At 39.1% G+C, this 15,241-nt stretch overlaps 1 long non-coding RNA gene across 1 annotated transcript in view; it reads right to left on the bottom strand.

The window, feature by feature from the left end:
• Positions 1-15,241, bottom strand: part of LOC128853454 (uncharacterized) — a 45,365-nt gene that overhangs the window by 16,917 nt on the left and 13,207 nt on the right. The gene's annotated exons all lie outside the window — the stretch shown is intronic.

Below are 15,241 nucleotides of genomic sequence, written 5' to 3' on the forward strand. Positions count from 1 at the left end.
TGACCACATGCTGGCCTATGAACAAGGACGGATGTCAAAGAGGTCATGAACCACTGATACTCTTTATTCATAGACAGCAAGCCTCACATTGCCTAAACCTCTTGCTGCTATAAAACAACTGCTACTATAAATGTATTTATAGTATTTATTGTATTTACACTTTTTACAGTGCATTGCATGTATTTGCACTGTGCAATTCTGAGCAAGGTCTAGGGGGGAATACATTTCATGTGAGAGTCTGCACCTAAGGTTTCCTTGAACTTCAGTGAAACTACAGAAATGATTAATAAAAATTCCCCTTATCTGACTAGGAAAGGAAACAAACATCCAGATCTGCATATACTCAGGTACGGTACAGGGATCACTCAGTTTGCCTTTGAGCTTCCTAAACCAAAATAGCGTGGTAACTACTTTTACCTTTCTTCCTGCTTTCCTCCTGTCTTTTCTTACAAAGGATAGTAAGGCCCCTTTACCTTTTCCTCCACTGGCCTAAGGACACAGCTATTTCCTGCACTGGTGGCAGAAAAAGAAGCCCTCTGGGTATCCAGACAGGTGATGGTGCAGTAATTAGAGACAAGGCTATACAACAGGAAGGCTTTGCTGCTCACCCCAGTGATAACAGCTCTCTCCAAGATTGACAGTCACCTATCACAGCTAATCTCTAATTTTAACTGAGCTGCACAGGAAAAAAATCTCCCAGGTGATTTCAGATTCTCTGAACAACACTGGTTCATCTATGTATCTTTTTCAGTATAATAAGATTAGTGTCAATGAGTGTGATAGTTGGTGCTTTGTTATTGGTAAGAACTGAATTACTTTGTAATTACCCTTGTGGCCTTCCTGTTGATGTTTTAGAACCCTGAGCCCTGATATAGCAGCCATGTGTACATACAAACAGGCCTTCTGTTATGTTAACTGGAATTACAGTTATTTATTTGGTCCCGATCTTCCTCGGAGAGTCTTCCATATTAAGTCTGTGATGTAAAAACAAAGTACTCCTTCTGAGAGTATAACTGAGTGTGATACAGACTGCTTTTCAAAATTCCCCATGAACTAGTCTGTACGTTCATCCACACTTTGACAAATGCTCTGAAAATGGCATCTTGCCTAGAATATTGAAAAAACGTGGAGAGCCTTTCGTTAGCCATCTCCAGTTTAAGCAAGCAATTCTTCTTGCAATGAAAAATACTAGAAACAAGTAACTGAAATAAAACTTCCTATTACTGAAAGATTCCTGCTTAGGATAATAAAATCTTTTGTATGCATACAAGCAGTAATACAGCAGTGGGCAGCAGCGATATGAGCTAGCCTACAACTCTCCACATCTTTTGTTCAGCCAGGAAGGGCAAGGATAACATGCAGTTTCTCTGCAAGATGATGGGCTAATGGTATGCTGACAGTGTCACGGGAGTTACAGACACAGCACCAAACACGGCAGGTTTGTCAGGAATGCACTAATCAGAACATGCTCAGCTCCAACATATTTAGACACTGAGAGCTTTTTCCTAGTGACTGCAAGAATATGAAGTGAAAACAAGAAGTAAAGGACATAACCCCCCTTGAAAATGCTGTGCTAGTCTTGACACGCAATGCTAGAATCAGGGACAATGAAAATTACTCTTTTCTAATCCTTCACCTAGGACTGCAGCTTCTCTCATGAACATCACATCACAGAGCAGTAGCTGCATAGTTTGCTTGATCAAGGAGAGAGCAGCTTGACAAAAACCCACCGGCAAAGCCTGCACTTGGATTAGACTCCCCTATGACAGCAAACGCTGATCATCAGCCAGAGTGGACCAAAGTGATCTGTGGCAAAACTCCTTTAGTTTCATCTAGCATCTGTGGATTCCAGGATCTGTGTTCTGTCTAAGGATTGTGGATTGCAATAGCTTTGTAACACAACGGGTGTTTCCCATGGGCAGGCAAGCCCTTGGGTAGGGTCAAAGAAGATTGAGCTGTCCAGATTTTATTTATGATCTCCTCTCCCAGTAGCCAGGCAGTTCACCTGTGAAAACTTGCTGGAATGGACTTTGAGGTTTTGATAGTCAATCTCTTGCTATCAGCTGCTCCTTATTAGGCTTTTGTTGCCATTCAATGTGTTTCTGTTACCTTGTCATATCTGGAATACCGAACACTGGATATTGTCATGTGAAAGCCTCTGCTCCCATGCCACTGTCTGCTCATGGCAGCATGACCACACCTTTTCATTGCTTTTTGTTTCTCCTGTGCAGACAAGGGAAGTTTGGCAGAGCAATTACAAGGTGCACACTGGGCACAGGATCTGCCTGGGCCACGCGGAAACACAGACACCCTCGCAGTGACTGCTATCATCGAATTTTTCTTTGCTTTTACATAAAGTTAAAGTAGTTTAGAACAATTCTTTCTACAAAAATGTTTTAGTAAAAGATTAATTTTCACTAAGATTCTTTTAAAAAGCTCATAAGAATTTTCTTTAACAAAAGTGGACACTTAAACCTGAAGAAATGCATATATTTCTTGTATACTATAAGAAAAGAACCACTAGCTGGTCCCTGAGCCTCCCTTCCTATACCTGGACAGCTCATGAAGGTTCCCTTTCCACTTAGCAGATTGATTCATGACTGAGAACTGCTTTAATATCAGGGCCTTTTAGTTGTTGCCACTGTCTATGTTTATATATATAAAGTTGGTGCTTTAACTTTTTGTTATAGTAACTTGGAAATTTAATATAAAGGACTATAGGTCTACACAGACATCGTGGCACCACCACAGGATCAGGGTTATGCATCTAGTTTTCCAAACTGAGAAAAAAAATCATATCACCTATAAGCTCTGACCATTCAAATGTCTTTATGTTACTGTCTTTATTTCCTCTATTAAGTTTATTGGGAGCCACATACTTTTTAATGTGAGTATGCAGAACCATATTCTTTTCTATGTTATTTTCTAAACAAAATACTTTACGTATTTCTTTCCTATGCCCATGTCACAACGGAAAAACCTGATGTTAACTACATTACCAGAAGGCAACTAAATAGTCAAGGGGTTTCATGAACTTCAGATGCTGATGAAAATACTGCTCCTCGGTACATATCTAATTTCTGCTGCATAGAGGTTCAGCTGCCGTGGATCAGCCTTGACCTTTCACAGGTTCGGAACACAAACTGCAATCTAGGGGGTGATGTGAGAGTGGCTTTGCAGTTCTGACTAACAAAGAAGCTAAGATTGATGTGCATCCTGCCTCTCTGTTCCTTGCAGAGGTTCAGCACAGCAGCTTGGGAAGCAGTGGCTGTACTGCTGCAATTTACAATCCAGCACAGTGAAGATAAATACCGCAGCTTTTCTTGTTCTTTGACATGGCTGGCTGTAAAATACAGGCAAACATGTCCAAAAAATATGCAAAACCACAGCAACTGCTGTGTAAATGGCTGCAGCATTCTTGAAGAATGGCACAGTGGAGAGTGGGTGTGGACAACAGCAGTCACTGAAAGCAAACTGTCCCTGCTGGGGAGCGCAAGCTGCCAGTCCACCCTGGGCAGAGGTGGGAGCAGGCACACGGGTCTGGAGATCCCAGGAGCCAGCTGAACCCAGGCTGGACCCAGGCATTGAACTAAGTCCTGGGCAAAGCTAAGAACAGAATCAAGTAATTTTCTTCTCATTTTATGGCCATATGTGCTAGTTCGCATGTCATCACCACACGAAAAACAGGAAAGCTGTATTTAAAGTATTTACTTAATAGTTCCTCTGGAGACCTGAGACCTCAAAGTCTCAAAAGATCCAAACCATTTTGTTCGGTCTAGTTAGGATTCTGACAACAGATTTTTCATCTGATTCTCTTAATAAATGAACACAAAGGGAAGAGCCAGCTTCACTGCCACCCTGGCTAAAACTATTATAGGAGCAATCCCAGCAGCAGTTACTCACCGCAACAGAGATGTTTTTACTGACAACCTCAGATCCCCCACCTCTGCCCCAAGGGGAGAACAGCCACCCTGCCTGTCAGCATGCAAGTATGTTTGGTATGTTCAGTCACAGCCACTGGAAACACTGGAAAGTTTGTGATCCCCCAAACAAAAAGATGAACGTTTCTTATTGTTTTAAGACACATTTTCAAGAGAGCGAAAGAGTGGACCAAAGAGATACTCTAAAACTGGGAAACCAAATCTGCAAGATTTTACACTTCTGTAAAAGATACAGTGATCTCCTAAAAAAAAATTATCTTTTTTGAGTTTCTGAAACCCCGCATAGCCTTAGGCTGTCAGCTCAGTCTCATCTACAACACAGAATTGCTTTGGCGTAACTCAAACTTCATTGTTTTAGGTCATTTAATATTGTTCTGAAATAATCTTTCACAAATCCAGAATAATTAAATAGTTTCAGAAGTATTATTTGTGCCAAGTTAAGGAATATTTCTGTTGTCATCACTTTGTTCTTATTTTTTGTTATTCCAGGCTGATAGGCTGGGATATTTTCACAAGTGGGAAGTGCTAGGAAAGTCTGCCATCCAAGATCTGGGGAACAAAATGATAAAATATCCAGATTCTCATGAAGTTGTGGGATGCTAATAGGATCATGGCATAGAAAACCGTTCAACAGTCTTTGCTATAGAGTGGCGTTATCAAGGTTTTTCATCCTTTCATTTGGGCAACGCAGTTTACTCACCAGAACTGTGTGGTCTGGAACAGCAAACAAATGCACTTGTGTCCTTTAATTTTTTTCATTTAGCAATGTTAACTTTCTCTTCTTATTGATTTTTTTCTCATTTGCCATTTTCCCCCAGTAAAACTGCATTCTTCTCCCTTTCTTCCCCAATAAAGATGAGGGGGTACAGCAGTGGGGTAGGATAATGCACACTGCAACTTCAACCATTAGCGTTGTTCTTACTATAATACAGTAATCCTGCCTCCCAGCCACGCCAAAGCTTGTTCAGTGTACACGTACAGCTTTCACTTCGCTTTTTCACACACACTTTTTATCGTACTCTGGAGACCTCAATAAGAAAGTTATTTTAAAAGGTGTAAAATTACATTTTTAAAGGCTGAATCTGGCTACAGAGGAAATAAAACATAATCTGTAATAGCCCAGGCTAGATTTAACTGCCGCATCCCTTAACCTCCATCTCTCTGCTGATGCTGAAAATCAAAGGGCTGGTTCAGACAGGTGTTTTTTTATCAAGAACACTTAAAGATAAGCAATATCTTTGAAAAATTTTTAGCAACACAAATCAGATTGCAATCTACTTTCTATTTTAAGACTGACTGACGTATTTCCAATTAAAGAAACTTTCTCACTGGCAATGATTTGTTTTTACACCTCCTGCCTTTCAAACTGGTGAACTGTTACTTGTGATGACGATTAAGCACTCACTTAAACTTGTGAACACAATAGATAGCATTTTGAAGGTCACCAAAAAGAAATAACCAGTAGAACTACACCTGATAATGTAGGCTGTCAATGTGCAATTAGCCAAGAAAATAAGTAGAATCTACCTATAAGAAACCAGGCAAGTTCCGTTCCAGTTCTGCTTCCTTTGCTGTAATTACCTGACTGATCATTTGCAAGTTACATTTACAACTGGTCACTCTTGAAACATTTGCTGCTTTCTGGTGGCTTCCATAGAAACAATAAAGCACGTTTCTACACTGAAAAAATGCAAAACCAAAAATGTACTTTCCAAATGCTTGAAGGACTGTCTGGATACTCTGTGTTTTCTGCAGCAAAGTCTGTTTAAAGAGAGCTCCCTACCTCTGTGATGGGTTTTAGTTCAATGTTTCATACAGCTGCTCTTGGGGCTGCGTGATCAAACACATCCAGTCGCTGATCTGTGTTAAAAACAACCCTTTTTCTTAGGATACTAAGAGTTAAGATAATCTAAGGTTTATTTGCAACACAGAGAATTTCCCTGATCTGCTTAACCATGGAGGCTCACAAACAGTTGTGTTGTCACCTTGAGGACAGAGGTACGAGGTGATCAAACTTTGTAAACAGAGAGAAAAAAAACTGTGCATACATGGTCCAGATTCCTCATTTCTTAAACATTTCTGCTGACTGACTGTACACAGTCAGCTTTTGCTTTGGCAATAAGCAGAATACTACCAAAACTTATCAAAGCGTGTCCAAAACACATTTATAAACTACTCATGTACAATGTTTTAAATTAAATCTTTATAAAATGCTTTTAAAACCAGCCAGACGCTCTGCTAACAACTTTCTTTTTTTCCCCCACTCATCCTTACATTTACAGGCCTCAGTCAGGGTGGTCCTCCACAGCAGTTTTCACCTGTTATCCCAATATTTCCAGGCAGACACCAGCTTTTGCTGCTTGTTTACTTATTTATGCCAAAACCTGCCTTTCATACTAGCCCTTAAAACTAGAAAACCCTGCTCAAATTAATTAGCGTTCAGCTTAAAATCCAACCTCAGGACATGTTTTTACTTTAGTGCTTATAGTAAACTCTGGAGAGGAAGATGGCACGCAGAGAATTTTGATACCATAAGCACTGTGTACCCCCAGCTTCAGGAAGCCTTGTAAGTATACAAATACCTTGACTTGCTGCTCTGTGTTGTTTCTCATTTCTTCCATTAACTTAGTTTGCTACAGCTATTGCAATACACTAAATGAAACAAATCCTTGTGCATCGTGTTAAGAACATGAGATGGGAAGATGGCTATTGCTGTAGCTCTTTGATACTGTGGTTGTATTAAGTAATATTCGTGTGCTGGGAGCAAAGCTGCCTCATTTACATCTATATTCGAGGTGGTGCTGCCCACAATTCACCTTTTCTTTTTTTCTAGATCTCTGCTGATTCTACCTAAATTTAGAAGCAAAATTGTTTTTTCCTTAAAGCTGTTATTGAGGCACAGTAAATTTTCCCTTTATCTGCGTTACTTTGGGAAAGCAGTTGAAGGACCAAAGCCAGCTCTCTTACTTCAGTCCTCACTCCACATACCTAATTCAGACATCTGTAAAACAGGAAAGGAAATGTAATAGACCAAACTCTATCAGATCAGCTACACTCCACCATAATGAACTAAACTTATTCTATATTTTATTGTACAAGGAAAAAAATCAACAATCCCTGAATTTTATAAGCAGAAAATAAGTTTATTCCTGATTCCTAAGATGTTTTCTGTGCATGCACACACACACTGAAAAAGGGCTGCTCCTCATCCTATGAAGGTATGTAATTTTTGCCTGTTTTCAGGAGGATCTATAGACCTGCAGAGTCCAGCATGTTAGCAAATTAAAACTCTTCTAAATGTTAACAGATCAAAACAATTCTTTTAGCACTACTATGTTAATAATTAGCAAGGGAAGCATTACCTATGTACACAGACCTGGAAACATTGGCCAAGAAGAGACGGTAACGCTTTATGGCTTGCTAGGTGGATAATACCTCAATAAAGAGCTTGTTAGGAGATCCTTTGGAATTCCTGTATTAGGGTGCCAGGGATGTGCAGGATCAGTAGATATAAAAGCTTCCATAACTTTTCCAAAAGCATTTATGTTATGGTCTACTCGACAATAGGTTGAGACAGTTTACAGATAACAAACTTGATTACTGCAGTAGCTGTTCACAGTCACAAAGCAAACGCACTTTGTAGTTAGAAAGACTATTCAATTGGTGCGTGATGTCATGCATTTATGTATACAAAAGGCAAGACAGAAATACAAAATACTGAGAATAATTAATCAGCTCAGTATCACAATATACCTTCTATTGTCCAATACCTCATGAGTCTGCTTTCATTTCCAAGTTTAAGTTATGACAGAAGGAAAATGTATGGGACAGTTTTACAAGATGCAGGCTCAGCAGGACTTGTAATTATACCTCACAGATAAAATAGTTTAAATGCATTTTTTTTATCCCTCTTCCAATATTTTACATTATGAGCTTCCTTCTTTTAGCACCAATATGACAAAGGTACTGTAAAACCTCTCATAGCAGTATTGTGAATGTCTGAAAGATGAGGCTAAGGAACCAGGTGAAAGAGGAAATAAGAGGATGGATGTAGGAGAAAAAGAAGTTTAAAAATCATTATATATGTTATAATTGTCAGGAGAGAAATCTGCAGAGCACATGTTGATAGAAAGAACAAATACACCAAAAGTATCAGTGGAGTAGCGTGGTATATGTAAGAAAGATGACCTAATGGGAAAAGAGCTGCCATGGAATCCAAAAGTCTTGATCCCATTTCCAAATTACCTTCTGTGGTTTTAAAGAATCCCAAAGAGATTACTTAATCTACTATATTTTCTGTCTGCAAAGCCAGAAAGAATGCTTATCTGATAGACAACATGGGAATCTCTCTAAGAAATCTTCAGACCTACTAAGATTCATGCACTGAAAATGCTTCCAAAGGCATGTTCTCCTACAGCAAGCCCTCCACACATTTGCTGAGCTGTGCTGTACTTTCTTTTTCTTCCCTCATCTCACTGGAAAACAGACGCTTCAGCCACAGTTGCAACCTGAAACCCCCCCAGCCTACAGTCCCAGTGCTTTCCCACAACTCCAGAACTTGGGCATCTCTGCCGTGGGATCCCCAGCACAAGGATGTGCCGCTGTTCCTCTGAGCAGGGTCTCCCGTATGGAGCTACAGATGTAAGACGCTAGAGAACCGGAGAAGTTAAAATCCTTAGGCTGACGGAAGCATCTGCTGAATCAAATATTTGGCTAGGTCCATAACTCTAGGAAAAAAATCAAATCTCTGGCTCGGCCTATTTGACAAGGGATAAACAAATGAGTGAACAAGTTTGGCTTGTGGAAAAATGTTTACTCCCACTTTTCCTGAGGCTTTGATCCTATTCGCTAGTTGTGTCTTGCTCTGTTACAACCTCCTGTGTTTTTTTTTCCGGAAAAAAGACTGAAATAGGAAAAAAAAAAATTGGAAAAATACCCCAAATTAAATGTTACACAAAGAACTATGTTGTGCAACAGCGAACAACACTCACAGCAGAAAATACAGACAGATGTATCCAAAGCAACTGTAGAAGAATGCAAACACAATTATATAGTTAGAAGAGGAATAATGATGAGAACAAAAGAGAGATTGTTAACACAAATGATGGCGAGAGACGAAGTATAAACAAAGTCACACATGGAAAGAAAATATCAAAATAGGTATTGAGTGAATGAGTTCAACAGAAAATACATTTTTTTTAAAAAAAAAAGAAGCCCCATGCCTGGAAATATAAACAAAGGGAAGATTGAGAGGAGAAAATGTCACTAGAAAGATGAGAGAGATGCCAGATAGAAAGGATTAGAATTAAATTAAGCCAATTTAATACTATTTTTTTTTCTATTTCTACTTCCTAGCTGCCTGCACCATAAATGGAGTTTGAGCAAAAGGTGAAACATGGATTCTACTACCTACAGGTACAGATGTACAACCGAACTACTCCAGAATGTGCAAACATGGGGGGTGAACACGTAGCACATCACACGCTCTGCAGAAGCTGTCTGCAACCTGTTCTTTCTCTAGTTTACTATGGGCCACTACTACACAAAAGCAGACTTCCTGACACTTCATTAGCCATCAGGACCTTGTGTATGATATATACAGAATCAGCCTAGGTGACCATGCTTGGCCCTTCTTTCTAAATACAGAAAATTATTTCCTTCTGGAAGTTACAACTTTTAAATATCTTCAGATAGTAGACACATCTCGTGTTCTTACACACACATGCACATGGCAATAGAGTGCACATGTAAAGAAACTGTTGTGGATACCAGAAATAGCAGCAGGCAAAGTAAAATAGATCTTAGGAAATCCCTCCAAAGGAAAAAAGTCCTTGGAACTATCATTCTTTTTAGGAAGATTTTTCTACTCTTGTTCCTCTGAACATCTAAACATTCAGCACATAATTTTAAGCTTGGGAGTGGTCATACTAAAGTCAAAATGCGTGCAACTGCTATGGAGAAACAAACTCATCACTTAATTAAGGACTTTCCTTGCTTTTATAACATATATATTTGTTTGACTTATAACTTTAGCAAAAACAATTTACTCACCCTGTGAAAAAACATGGCACTCTCTATCTACACAACACTTCCCTGTATACGACAGGGTGTGTAGGTGCATACAGGTGTGCACAAACCCACGAAGTGTTATCGTACACTGACAGGTTCCTGGTGCTGATTGAGTAACAGGTAGAATGATGGTTCATTAGCTCATGAAATCTTTTCTAAATATGTATCATCTTCTCTGTATGCCTGTGAATATGTGGTTATTGTAGCTTATAAAAGAAATGAATGCCAGCAGCAATGAGATAGGCGTGTTACATAAAACCAAAAGCTAAGGGAAAGAGCCCTGTGTCATCTGCAGCATCCGCCCAGTCCCACATCCTGAGCAATAGGGTGAAAAACGGAGAGATGTGAAGGTGTGAATAATACCTCAGCAAAATTTTCTTCTTATTGGCTTGTTTTTTTTCTGTCATTTATAATGGACAGACCGACCTGGAGACAACCTTTCAACTCAAAGCTGTCCATGACAAATACTTGAAACTAACACCTGAGACAAATACATTGTAGACCACAGAGGTCTTTAATATATGAATAATACTAAAATTAAAGCTTGCATTATCAATGAAAAAGGCCAGGTCTGGGAGTGCGTGTGTCTTTTGTTACAAGTCTAAGTCTACAATGAATTTTTATTCCTAGTCTGAAATTAGAATAAAAACCACTCTGTTCTGTGGGCTTCTAAGGCTACTTAAGGTCGCCTCTGGGCTCATTTCTAAAACAAGGGATTATATGCAATGGACATTAACAACTCTTTATGTATGACCTTCTCTGTACATGTAAGAATTAATAACCTAGGAGCCCAGTCTGACCTCTCAGATGTGTTGAAATCAAATACCTAAAGAGTAAGTGTTCACTCTGAAGACTGTTATTTTTAGCTTCTGCAAATGATTTTTCCAGACAAAAACTGATGTTTAGATTGCTTTGTGACTGTAAATTCCTTGCTTTTGTTAAAACTTCTTTAGAGACTTTTGCAACGTAAAGCCAAAATTTCTGCTTTAATGAAGATGTGGGAAACTCTGTCCTTATATACTTAAAATATACTTTATATCTATATCTATATCTATATCTATATCTATATCTATATCTATATCTATATCTGTATCTATATCTATATCTATATCTTTGTTCAGTCTACTCTGAGAAAATGTTAATTTTAAAATTTTAATATATTATTTTAATGTAACTGTCTCTGCTGTTACTACTCCCTTATGGTAAATTCAGGAAGCCACTTGCAAAACTCTACTAAGTTTAATTCCATTCTTATTTAAGTCTACCCTACTGAAATACCAATTCTATAAAAAGCCAACAAACCCTTATAGTAATATAATTTTTTAAGTGCTTTGCCTACCTGTGCTATATGTTGATAATTTTGTTAGACCTATATTTAGTATGGTAATATAAGGCGTCCCACACAAAAAAAAACCCCAAGACTGTGCCTGCAACTCCTTTTATTTAACAAATTAAGAAAATCAACTATGACCACCTCCAAAATCGTTCCCTTCTGAACTGACACACGGCTGCATATGATGCTGCCAACGTTCAAAGCAATTCTGCAGATCGGTTTATAAAAGGCTGTTGAGGATCTCCGCCTTCTTTGCTTTCTTATCTTCTACTGACAACAACTGTGTTCCTTTGAGCACCGACTTGATCTTTGGGAAGAGGTAGAAATTGCAGGGAGCCGGGTCCGGTGAACAGGGTGGGTACTCAAGCACAGTGATGCTGTTATCAGCCAAGAACTGCTTCACAGACAAAGTGTGTGGTCTGGAGCATTGTCTTGATGTGAACTCAAGACACCAACATTTTCCGACCAAGGGTAAGAAAGCATCTCTATTTCAACACACATTCATTTGTCCTGAGTGGAGCGATTGATCTGAGCCTTGTCTCACTGTGACAGCTTAGAAGGATAGAATCATTAGGTTGGAAAAGGCCTCTGAGATCACCAATTCCAACCATACCTGTCCACTACTAAATCATATCCCTAAGCTAAGGTTAGAATGTGTTTCATAACCATGTCTCTGTCTCTCCTCTCTCACTCTTGGTTCCCGAACTGTAGGGCTAGTCTCGTTTGGTTTGTGTCAGACCTCATATTACTACACTTTTCTAACTCTTACTCTGACGCTGGTTGTGTAGCCTTGGATACCTCCCTTCAACTTCCATTTTCCTGTCCATACAGAGGAGTAATAACAGCACAGACTGCTATCACAAATGTGCAGGGGATTCCTGCTTGCATACAGGTCCTCAAGGCAGCACCTGTAGCCCATCCTTACCTTTGACTTGCATTTTGAAGCCTGATGGAATTTCAACATAAGTATTTTATATTAAATACAAACTGGAACACTTTGTCTGGAATCATCAACCATCTAAAGTTTCTAGGAATGTGAATTCTACTCAGGAAAAAACACAAACAAAATTCTTCTTCTGAGATGCAAGTAATGTTGGGGCACTGAAAGGAGTGCCCTCCTGACCCCAGCTCATATCCTGAGGCAGTAGATAAGGTTACTTCATATCATTGCCTTAGCCTGTATAACTGGTTAAAAAATCATAGCTTTTTAAAATTCCTGCTACACTACTCATTTCCAAGAACACCTGCAGCTCTGGGTTCCGTGGGCCAGCTAGGAATTTAAAGACAAATATTTCTTGATTTTCAATACCTTTTTTTTCTATTTTCTTTTTGACTGGAGTCTCCTCAACTCTGTTAATCACTGCAAAGAGTCAACTTTCCACCCCCTGAGCCGCTTTTTATACAGGCTCAAATCCTTCTTAATTAAAGAAAAAATATTTTTGTGCTGTATTTGTTTATTTGCCATCACGTAATCATTAATTACACAGCCAGAGTTAGTATTTAAAGAAAAGATTTTAGAGATAGGTAATCAAATGTTCAAAGCAGTTCATGAGCCTAGTTTTATCCTGACAATGGATTTTTTTTTGTAATTACTGTTGCTTTAATGCATCTCTTTGAAGAATTGAATGAACGAGAATAATAATTAAAACATAGGGCATTGCTCACTTAAGAGGCTAATCCTTATCTTCTGATTCAGACAAACCAAATTGGGCTTCCCTTTTGTGTGGTCCATTTACAGAAAAATACTGCTCTGAGGCATTTTCCCACATCGCAGTTACAGCCTCTACCAGGGGTGAGAGAGAGCGCGCTTCTCCTTTAGCAGGAACGATGGTGAGCTACTTCTCACTGGGAAAGGGGAAGAAGTAGAAAGGAAAGGAAGTGGTTTTGACTAAAGCAGCTAAGATAAAAATTAAGCCTATGTTTATACTAAACCTGAAAGTATGAAACTTCCCTTCACAAGGTCACCAATGTCACGCTCTGTGTGTTTAATTTTGCCTGTTAATGTAGAAAATGGGAAAGGATTTCCTTGGCAGACAAAACATAATGGCCCACTGGGACATTTGAGGGTGTATCTATTTGCTACTGCCTCACTATGTGACTCCATCAGGATGAAAAAAAGCTAGAAATGAGGACACCTAAATTCAAACTCAACGCTGCAGAGCTGGGAGGTCTTGCACAGGGTGAAGCCACATGGGAGCTCCCTGGCCTAGGCTAGCCAGGTCTTGGCTCCTTCCAAAATGGTGTTTCCAAGCTGTCACAAACATCTAGGAACTAAGAAACTATAATAGCCATGGAAGCACGGAGTATTAACTGCCCTACTGTAAGGAGGAATGTGTGCATGAGGAAAGGGTAAACCAGATCACGCTGTCGGGTCAGCTAGGACTAGAGACTTGCTCACCTCCTGCAGCTCCCTCGCCTCCTGGTAAAATGGCAGGAAAATGCTCAGTTTAATTCCCTTTGATACAACTTAATATTGTGGATAACACCGGTAATTTAAAACATTAAAATACGATCACTATCTCTCTGTGAAATTATCAGTGTGCCTACAACTATTTGTTTGTGAAATAATATAGCAAGAAGGAAACAAGGATTTCATCGCTAACACAATATGAGTTTGATGCTTGGGAAATGCATCGCTGCATTTTTAGAGACATACCAAGTATTTTTTTGTTTTTTGCTGTTGTGCTCAGGACACTAAATATTTAACTTTATCCAATCAATGACATTCACCTAAGTGAAACGAAAGATCATATCACACGGCCAGTCCGACAGTTACACTGGGCTACTTAACCGTCTGGTTAGCTCCAGTCAAAGTTCAATGATCCAAAGCAGGTGAAGTTCTCAGTACAAGCTATGATAACATCTTTATGGTCAGAACAGTGTATGCTTCCCTAACTCCTTCTCTTACAGAATTTCCATGTATTTCCAGTGGTGAAAAGTTAAAACTTAATTTTCTGTATCTAAGAGAAAGCAAAATACCTCCTGTGTTTCAAGCACAGAGAAACTGTGACAAGACTTGAAGACTTAAGGAAAGGAAAAGGGTTAAATGTAGGAAAAAGATTCTGAAATTCTGATTTTAAAATTCTTCTTCAGATGTAACATTAAATTTACAAGGAAGATAAATACCAGTGAAAAAGTGGCAACCTTGAAATGTCAAAAAGCAAAAAGAACATTATATTTTCTTTGAGGGTCCCACTCTTTAAATAAAGTTGCCTGAGTTAAGCCATCACAAAGAATGGCAATTGAGGCTTGTGGCATTATTCCAGGAATAATTTTCACTATTCTGTTGTTCTTTGGTGTTTCCATTGCTGCTGAGAATCTACCAGGGCCCTGAGTGCACTAATAACCCTTCATGACCCTGATCAGCTCCATCTGAGGTCTCCACACCACGTATTGTGCCTATAGGTCCTAGAGTCCATATAAATCCATGCCTGGACATTCAGCCCCTACCTATGCTGGGTTCCTGAAGCGTAAGGAAAGAACCAACTATGTCACTCTGAATTAATAGGACTTGGATGCTTCATACATGGTTCTGATTTTGTGTGTACTTTCTGCCTCGATGACCATGACAGACATGAGCCATAAAACAGTTCAGAGCTGAAGCAATGAACCAAGAACCTCACCAGTTGTTTCAGGAACTGTAATGGTATTATAAATAGGCCTATTTTTTTTTTAGCTGGAAAAGCCACAGGGTGGCAGGAGAGAACAATGCATGTAAAAAAAAATCACTGTTAAATGTATCCTTCAGTTTTTAACTGCACAATGCTCTCTTCTACAGTGTAGCTGAAGGCTCTTAACTGTATTTTAAAATCTATCAGACTTAAACATAATTATTTAGTTACAATGTTTAAAAAATATCCATGACTTCTAAATTTCCACTACTATTCACTAAGTACAA

The sequence above is a fragment of the Cuculus canorus genome, chromosome 13, assembly GCF_017976375.1.
Source record: "Cuculus canorus isolate bCucCan1 chromosome 13, bCucCan1.pri, whole genome shotgun sequence".
Lineage (NCBI taxonomy): Eukaryota > Metazoa > Chordata > Aves > Cuculiformes > Cuculidae > Cuculus > Cuculus canorus.